We start from the raw sequence: 10,306 nt of genomic DNA on the forward strand, positions 1-10,306 counted from the left end.
AAAAAGAATGCAAATTTTATGATCTTCATTATATCTAGACCTTTTCTTTTTCTCAAGCAATATGTTATTTTCCATGTGGCAAAATAAACAACACATTTGGAATCTCTCTTTTCTTAGTGGAAAAAAAATAATGAACATATAACCTTTACTTTTCTTTTTTTTTTATAAAACATAATTGAAAAAAAGAACACTTAAATTTCAATCAGCAGTAAAACCAGTCCTTTACACCAAAAGATATTTCTTCTTCCAGCCTGGGACCTCTCATTGCTTTTGGTGACTTAGTAAAGATGTCAAAGGCTTCCACAAAATGTGTATTCCTCATTGGGTTCCAATCTAGAACCTTTCAAGATCAATGATTAAAATAGTTCCTCTCGCATAAGACTTCAGGCTAACTCCTGGTACATTTAGTGTGAAATGGATTGTAAACCCAAAAGGACTTTATCTTACTAAAGTAAATTATTTCAGCAAAATGCTATCGGTCTTCAAAATGAATGGTATTTGGAATTCTCTGGGGCTTCCTATATTTATGCTTTAATTTTTAGGTATCTTTATATTAAGAACCATTTCAGGTAAGCTTGTGTGTTTGTTTTTTCTCACTTCTTGCTGAGAATCTCATGCTACTAACTGTATTCATGGAAAAGAAAAATGCGGTATTTACTGTTCTGAGGAAATTAAGACCAAAATCCAAGAGTCTTTAGAGAATTTCACGTACCACGTACCCCCAGACATAGAGGAGTGAACATTTTCCCTTCATATTTCGTTCCTTAGAAGTATTGTAGAACATTTCCTTTATTACCAGCGAACAGTGAAGTTACAGAAATTGTATAGGAAAAGACATTGGGGGGGGAGGATTACATTCTATTTACCTAATAGGCAGAAAACACATTTGTATTTTGCCCTACAGTTTTCACTGTTTGGTATAAATTATACTTTGTTCTTGAAGAAAGAGAGGCAAATGTTACTAATAGGTTACAAAATGTTGGCGGATGCTACTTAAAGACTTTTCCTACAATTTATTAAGAATAATTATTTTAATTTTAAGATTAGAGTAACATAATGGCATTTGTAAAAAGGGAGGGAAATTACAAAAAAGTTTCGATTCCTCAGGGACTGATTAGGTTGCTGGCCGCCTGTTTTGTGAGATGCCCCTTTTTTCCAAGGTTTGCCTTTAGTTTTCACGGTAGCGGTGCCATGGGTCACTCCAGCGTCAGCCTCGGTAGAAGCAGAAAGAGAAGCAACACCAGTTAATGTCGGCCTGTTTGGCTCTGTGTTCGGTGAGAGAAGATGTTGACACTGTGGATTAAAGTGGAGTTTTTATTTATTGGGAGTCATTATTCATCTGTCACTAGTTTCCACTAATGAAAAGTTAGCTGTGGTTTACCCAGCAACAGATCAATTCTATTTTAAGAGCAATTTATAAAGCTTGGAGACAGCCATGAATATAAATAGTTCAATTCATCAGGTCTTAACAATGGACACCCAAAATTGACTAATCAAAATCTAATTTCACCAGTGACCTAAAGAGAAAGTAAGTGAAGAAATCCCAAATCTTCCTTTTTGTTGTTGTCAGGAAAGGTGCCTGCCTGCCTCATTACCCCTTGCCTCCCTCTATTGTAACCAGCCCAGAGTGTAATCCGGATGGAAAGTTAAAAATGCTGGTAACCTGTAGGGGGCACATGGTGTAAAGAAGCTCAGGTCAAAGAAGGAGAAAACTTTTTCATGAAAAGTAAAGGGCCTACTTGGAATGAGAAAAGTTTAGACCAACTTCTCAGAAATTCCCATCCTTGAAGAAGAAGATACATATTTAATTTTGTTTTGTTCTCACCATTTCAGTAATTTAGCTCAGTAGGGAATTAAGTTAGTGTTTCGTCCAATCAGAGGATGTTGTGAAATAGCACCGCAGTGTCCAAATTATATTCTTATATTCATCAATTGTTTTCTAGATTCCAATACACATTCTCTGGGATCTACATGTCTCCATGGGACTCCATTTGTGAATTATTTCAACGTGTACATACTTGTTCATATGTGAACACACTTACACGTACACATAGTGGAAAAATCAGGTGACAGTCTCACAGCCATGCATTTTTATTCCTTATGTTTACATCTTTGAGGGTGCCAAGTAATGAATAACTGTTTTTACTTGTCAGTTTGAGTTTTTAAGCGAACATATTCTTGGGGACTGAAAGTTTTGAAATTAAAAAAAGAAAGCATAAATGTCCATCATTTTACCAATTGCTGCCATCATTCTGTGATGTTGGTATTAAGACTGGTTGAACTACTGCGTGGAAAATGGAAGGGGTTGGGGTCACCAGATGAGGGGGTCTTGGCACAAGGAAGGAAGAGGCTTCACGTAAAGTCCTTGTCAGGGTACTAAGGAACTTGGAAGGAGCCCTCTCGAGCTAACCTTGGGCTGGTATTTATTATGACTAAGCAAGGAAAAAGTAGTTAAAAGTTACTGGTCAGACACCAGCACGGGTAGGGAAACACGGGAAGTGTCAGACAGAATGTCTCCAACCGATTTTTGTAAAATCTCAGACCTTAAGCAAGACCTCTGCCTCCAGCTTCCGGAGACCTTGGGAATCTAGAGAATCTTTACCAGGCCCAGTAGGCTCGGTATTGCCTCACACACACATTCTCCCTTGGAGGCCAGTTTTCTGACTTCCTGCTTGTACACAATTCACATGCCATTCTAGGGATTCTCTAGGTCTCACGAGCAGGAAGCGAGTCTTATGCTAAAGATCAGGGCTCAGTTTCCCCTACAGGAAATAACTGCATTTTGATTATCATCCTAATCTTCATGATCACATCCTTCTGTTTTTAGACCTAGTTTTAAAAATGATTTAAAAGAGCAGAGAATTATCGGATCAGTGGGGCCCTAGACCAGGCTCTCCTAATCTCACCCACATCAGAGCTGCTTTTTTCTAATGGTCAGAAATACAAGCCCAAAGCCTGAGCAAATCCTCTCAAGAGGCTGCCTTCCCTTTCCCTCCCTTTCTTCTTACCGGCACTACACGGTCTCCTTTTTGTGTGAAATCCAGAGATTGGTAACTGTTTCAAGAGAGACATTAAAGGATAACACATACGGTTGTATCAACATATCCCATGAACCCTATATGACTATTAAGTATCCATAAAAATTAAAAATAAAAATATTTTTAAAAGAAAAACAGTAAAAGGTGGTAGATGATAACGTAGACTTAAGAGAATGCATTGTGCAGCCAGCTTGTCTGTGTTCTGAATCTCTGCTCCGTTACCTACTAGTTCTGTAACACTGAACCCACCTGACTTACATTTTACTTGTTTGTGCAATAGTTCACAATCTTTGAAATAGTGATGAAAATAGCCCTTACCTTACAGATATTATTTGATGAATTCACAAACCAGTCAATGATCATATTTACAATTCACAAGTACCTTAATTTAAAACCAAGATTAATGTTTCATTTAGGAAGTGCTTTGCTGCAATGCCACATTACAATCAGCACGATGTGTCTATGAGACTCCCAGGCTAACTGGCAGTCTGTTCTTCCAGCCCCCTGACATGCTGCTTTTCAAGCCTAACAGATGACTGTAATTTTATCAGCTATAGAATGATATTTTAAAATTCTCAAGAATGCAAAATATCTTCATGTTTGTGTGTAGATACTAATTAGATAACATCGTTGTATCTCAGGGTTATTAAGAGTTCTCATACATATATATGCTAATGTGTATCAAATGGAGTCTCATTACTGAATTAAAGAAAATAATAATGAACTTAGTTTTGTATAATCTTGGCAATCATTAATAGTCAAAGACTAAACTGTCAAATGTGGGTTTAAAATGGAATCATATTTACTAATATGAATGAAAAGCTAAAATCTTATGGCAACCAACATTTTATGTTCAGGGGAAACTTTATAAAATGAAAGATTCATGGTAACTTTGTTTTCTTCATCCTGTAATGTTTATACAAAGGGTGTCCATAAGTTCATGTGCAATTTAATATGTTAAACTATTTTAAATTGCACATGAATTTCATGTCCAAACTGGTTTTAAAATAGTTCTTTTTCTTTAAAAGAAAAAATTTGAAAGAAAATAAATCATTATTAATCCTATCATTAAATACAGGCCCATTAATTATTAATACTTAAGGTAGTCTAACTTTTAAAATCTTATATATAAAGCATAAAAGCCTGAAAAAATAAATTTATATTATTTATGAAGACAACCAGAGCATTCTTTTTACTACACCTTATATAATGCTTCCATGCATTTAAAATAATAAATAATAGGAGAAAGAAAGATCAGAGAGAGAGAAGGAGGGAGGGGGGTGGGATCTCAGTGTATGACACATCTTATACCCTCAATGAATCCCCCAAAATAAATAAATAAATAATAGTCTTGTTAGATAATTTACAGATACTCACCTAAAATTACTTTACTTAACTGGAAAATAGGAAAATTAATAACTTAGAATTTATCTTCAAATTTAAAGAACATATCAAGTGAAAAACAGAACATATTAAGTGACTTACAACATAAGTGTTAGCAGAATATTTAACAACATGTTTATATTATAATGATGTCAGATTTTATTAAAAAACATTTATGAAAGGAGTCTAGTTTACTGTTGACAGCAAGCTAGAAAATAGAGAATAAGAAACTTTGGAATGGTTTTAATTATGATCAATAAGCCAAAAAAAAAAAAATGTTTAAGAAAGTTTGTGTGCTTCAACTCTGGAGGGAAGAATTTTGTTTACATAAATCTTACACTTGAGAATTTAAATATGCAAACCAGAAACATAGAAAATATGTAATTCAATTAAATGGGTGCCATCCAAACTGTCGTGGCGCATGAAGTTTATGCAAAACTTTTCCTATAAATTGACTGTATATCTGCATATACTGCATATATATGTGTGTGTGTACACGCATATACATACATGTGCTGTCGCAAATACATATATATGTGCTTACAGGTTTCCATATATGTTCATATATGGACATATAGAGGGAGGAAGAGCGTCATGTCTTTCTTTTTAGTGTCCCAAAAATACTATTTAAAATATTTTAAATTATTACCTCAGATACTTATTCTTCTATGCATTTTGATCCATTGTTTACATGGTCTATTTTTCATACTTATTTTTCATACATATATTGGTGTGCATTTAATATTTTTCAGACTATCTTGCATGCATGCTATATGAGCAACGTTCTAAGGAATGTGTTAGATCAGAAATCTTTGCAGTATTTTCCAGGAATACAGTTTTAGTCAAGAAATTCCCAGGGAAAGCATATATTTTAAATTTCAACAGTTATTGCTGAATTAACCTTTAAAATACTCGCATCACAAATGCTTTCACAAAGTGTCTTCCTTGATCTTTTGCCAGCATGGGAGATTTGACAATTTCAACATGGTTTAAGCTACTTTTCTTTGATTTGAGTATCTATTAGCCACTTATTACCTTTTTTATGAACTACTGCTCTAAGTATATTACTCAGTTCTCTTATTTTCCTCAACCTTTAGCTATGCTGAGTTTTAAAACTATTGATACAGTAATAATTTTTTCCTGCTGCGTGTTTTGCAAATAGTTCCCTTGTGTGCATTTAAAAACCTTTTTTTATTTATGGCATTTTTTGAATTGAGAATTTAACATTTGTAAAATGTCTCTTTAATACACCCTCATTACTATTTCATCACAAAACTACTATCATAGAAAAATACCAACAGGAAATGTTGACATTGCTTGTGCATGAATAGTGAACCAGCGCCATTGTTTTGAAACACAGTAATTAAGTGAGGTGGAGGCTATGTTACCTAGCTTGATGTAAGCATTCCAAATTGTATATAAAACCAGCACATTGTACCACATAAATGCATTGATGTATACAGTTATGAGTTAATAAAAAAATTTAAAAATTTAAGAATTAAAAAAAAAATAAAACAGTTAATGTGGTGATTAAGTTGCATACCCCCATGAAAATACTTGTGTGTGTACATGTATATCTGTGAATTGTAAATATATCTCTGGAAAGTAACCATTAGCCAGTGGGTAAAAATAGCTGATTTTAATGTCTCTCAAATGTCACATTGCTGCTTATAGTTTCCTGAATGATGTGTTTGTATGATAGGGTTTCTTTAAATGTTGACAAGTATTCCAAGAAAAAGAAAATTCAGTAGTGAAATATTGGGAAAAACATCCCTGAGAAATTCTTCTGGAAGAGATTTACCATAGCCCATGGAAAATTTGAAGATGCCTGCAGTAAAGAAATGTATTTAATTTTGTATAATCTCAGTGTTTCTCCAATCATTTACCCACAGGCCATTTTTCTGTAAAACATTTTTGACAGCACAGTGAGGGGAAATCTGGAAGAGCTAATAGTGTGCTCTTTTCTGAGAAAGGTATTAAAATCAGTAAGATTTAAAAGAGGTAAGCAATGTCCCTAATGACGTCTAGTATTTTATCAATTTATGGTAAGGCTTAAAAGCAGTAATTAAAGGATGAGAATATGTTTATAATATTTAAAACAAAGGAGTAGGCCGCCTGTAACTATGCTTTTACAGCACTCAGCTCTATCTAAAACTTGATCTAGTTCACTGAAACAGAATAAAACACTAAAAAGCATTACTATGGTATTTTTCTTGGACTTTCTTTTACCTGGTTCACTATCTAGTAGGAGAAAGAAAAAAGAAAACCTTCCACAAAAATAATTCAGAAACGATTTCAATTAAGTCCCTTACTTTAAGTTTTCCTGTATGTACAAAATATAATAAAAAGTCAGACTTACGATTCTGTTGTATGCTTCATTCATTCAAAATCGCCATTTCTTTTTGTAAATGTCATAATTTCAAGTCCTACTAAGATCAGTTTTAGTTCCCTAAGCCCTCTTGAATGAGAGTCTAAAGTGTATTTATAAGTATGCAATCGATTTATAGAGATTTTAATGTCAAGGTATTGTTTTGATTATTAGGAGTCTTAGGATATACCCTTTGAGGTATAAGTTATATACTTAATATTGTAGACTTTCTTGTGAAATATTAAAAACACCTCAGTTTACTTAACTATAAATTTCTTAACTTCTGGAGATTTAAAATCCCCTTCTTACATTAAGAGAATTTTGCTATATAATTTATTACAGAGTAAAAAAAACAAAAACAAACAAAAAAAACCTTATCAGTTATCACAGGTCAGGAAGTCTTTCAAAGCAATAGGTTTTAAACATTGCCAAAGCTCATGTTTTTTATACTATTTTATATATCTTAATGTTACACTGTTAAAATCATTGTACATCATAATGTACAAAAAATAATAAGAAGCCAGATTTACAAGTCTGTTGTATGCCTCATTAATTCAGAGTTGCCATTTCTTTTTGTAAATGTCATATAATGTTATTTGTATGCTGATTTTCACTGGTGGATGCAATTGTCAAAATTAATGAATTGAGGCAGGCGGCACCTATGGCTCAGTGAGTAGGGCACCAGCCCCATATACCGAGGGTGGTGGGTTCAAACCCGGCCCCAGCTGAACTGCAACAACAAAATAGTCGGGCATTGTGGTGGGCACCTGTAGTCCCAGCTACTCTGGAGGCTGAGGCAAGAGAATTGCCTAAGCCCAAGAGTTAGAGGTTGCTGTGAGCTGTGGTGCCACGTACTCTACTGAGGGTGACAAAGTGAGACTCTGTCTCTAAAAGCAAAAAAAAAAATTAATGAATTGAACACTTAAGATTTTCATTTATTGTACGTAAATTAAACCTCAATTTTTTAAAGTACTGTAGGTAATATCAATACCTTCTTCTCTTTCTTCCTGATCCCGCCCATCCATCTACTATCACCCTGAAACAAACTATAAGGATTACGTTAACATAGCGTTATTCTTTGTCAGGGAAGATTAAATATCCTATGTTTTAATGGAACAAAGAAAAAAAAAGAGGAAGAGGAGAAAACAGAGAAGACTCTATTTTATTTCTGTGAAGCAGAGAAATGGTACCTAAAATGGCAATTGACTGTGATTTGATCCATATCCTGTAAGGGTGCATTAGACTGTACTGCTTAATAACTATGCGCCCTTCAGCCCCAATCTAGCAGACAGTATGCCCTGAATAATAACATTCTTCTTAGTAAAGCTTCACGAGAATGGAGAAGCAAGAGTCCAACGTACTCTGTTCTAATATGAAGGTAGTAGATGAGCTAATGGAGCAGGTGGGGAAGGCACAGGTGGGGAGAGGGAGGAGGGAGGAGGACAGGAAGTCATGGTGTATGGTCCACCCTAGAGCGTGGGATACGGTGATAAGAGGGACTTCACCTAACAAATGCAATCAGTGTAACCTAATTCTTTGTACCCTTGATGAATCCCAAACAATTAAAAAAAAATTGTTAATGGAAGAAAGAAGAAAAGGAAGGAAAGAGAGGAGGAAGAAGGGAAGGAGAGAGGGAAGGGAGGGAGGGAGAAGAATGAAGAAACGATGAGAGATGGGGAGTGGAGAGGGCAGAGAGAGATTTGAACCCGGGACTCCACATTTGAAACACTTAAATTTTCAAAGAGTGAGTCTCTGGGAAAAATAAAAACTCTATAAATTTATGCCAAGCAGCATTTAGGCAGATGCTTCATGGACTGAATATTAATTCTTCAGGATTGAGCGCTGTCTTCACTTAATAGATTTTTATTAATCACATGAGATAACGATAAGCCCATGTTCCCTAATCTGGGATTAGTAATTTTAGCCGGTAATTTAGGACCCTAAGATACAGGCCCCAGAGTACTCTCTTTAACCTGTAGTTGTGTTTGAATTTGTCTCGCTTAATTTTTCTCACAACAAAATCAAGTGCCCTGGATTTAAGCCAGCCAATATCAGATAGGAATTATATGTAGATTATTATTTAGGATGGTTTAGTTTGTAACATTTACCAATTATAAAATTATTTCACAATGTTCCTAACATTGGGACAAACTTACTTGGTAATAAGTAGGTTAAAAGGAAAAGAATGTGAGAAATAAATTTTAAATATAAGCATTTTCACTAAGCAACCTGGTTCTAATGTAACAGTCTCCCATGGGTCGGTGTAGATGAGCAAGCATGTACTGAAATATGAAACAGAATCAATGTATCGAGTAATTCTACATTTGTTTTTAAAAGTGTGTGTTCCTGGGTTACATCTCAGTTTTCAAAATTAAAATTTTATAGACTTAAAGATGCAGCTCAAATTCTAGAGATGGGATCATGTTAATTTGGAACAAAGCTAATATATAGACATCAATCTTAGTGTCTGTGTCCAAAAACATTCTTTTATATTCATTACTTAGAGGAGAATTAAAATTAAGGACAGTTGATAATTTCAATTTTTATTTATTTATTTTTTTTTGAGACAGAGTCTCACTTTGTTGCCCTCAGAAGAGTACCATGGTGTCACAGCTCACAGCAACCTCAAACTCCTGGGCTAAAGCGATTTTCTTGCCTCAGCCTCCCAAGTAGCTGGTACTATAGGCACCAGCCACATTACCGGGCTATTTTTAGAGACAGGTTCTTGCTCTTGCTCAGGCTGGTCTAGAACCTATGAGCTCAAGCAATCCACCTGCCTTGGCCTCCCAGAGTGGTAGGATTACAGGTGTCTTAAATTTTATTTAAGAAAACATTCTAAATTCTAATTGCCTTTTACTCAAAGAAGTACTCTAATATCAAAAAAATATTTGTGACTAACATATCATGAAATGAGGGTTGTTTTCTTCTCTTTTTGTAATCACTATCTTCCCTTTTATCAGTTATAATCAATTAGGATTTAGCTAGGATTTATGGTCTCAATTATGATCTATTTCTGCTTTATTCAAATGTTTTCTGAGATTTGCTTTGTAGCTTAATTTTTTTTATACATTAAGCTCATTATAAAGTATTTATGAGGCAAATTTGGCCTCACAGAATACTCCAAGCACAAGGCAACCTATGAATCACCAGGGAACAATTTATATTTGAAAATAAACATTTTATTTTTATCCGTACAGAATGAATTATGCTCACACCTGAAACATCCTTATGCAATCTTTACATGCAAGCTTCATTTGCATATAAGGTTTATTTCTTGTTACCATTAATTTTTTTTTTACCATTTGCAATGTATGTCTAAAAAGCTAAATATACTATAAATATACATTAATGTATGAAAATAAATTCTGTTATTCCCTAGGCCATAGTATTTGGGGATTAACTTTGATGGTACCGAAATATAATCGTGTAGAAGAGGCTATCCTTAAAAAAAATAAAAAGCAATGTGTTGGTGTTTGCACATGTGTGTGTGTATTTTCCAGCATTATAATTCCTTGAA

General features: G+C 34.3%; 1 protein-coding gene across 1 annotated transcript in view; it reads left to right on the forward strand.

The window, feature by feature from the left end:
• GRID2 (glutamate ionotropic receptor delta type subunit 2) overlaps positions 1 to 10,306 on the forward strand; it is a gene marked incomplete at its 3' end in the record, with an annotated part of 1,213,016 nt that overhangs the window by 604,779 nt on the left and 597,931 nt on the right. The gene's annotated exons all lie outside the window — the stretch shown is intronic.

This window comes from Otolemur garnettii, unplaced genomic scaffold, assembly GCF_000181295.1.
Source record: "Otolemur garnettii isolate 467f Iridium unplaced genomic scaffold, OtoGar3 scaffold00076, whole genome shotgun sequence".
Lineage (NCBI taxonomy): Eukaryota > Metazoa > Chordata > Mammalia > Primates > Galagidae > Otolemur > Otolemur garnettii.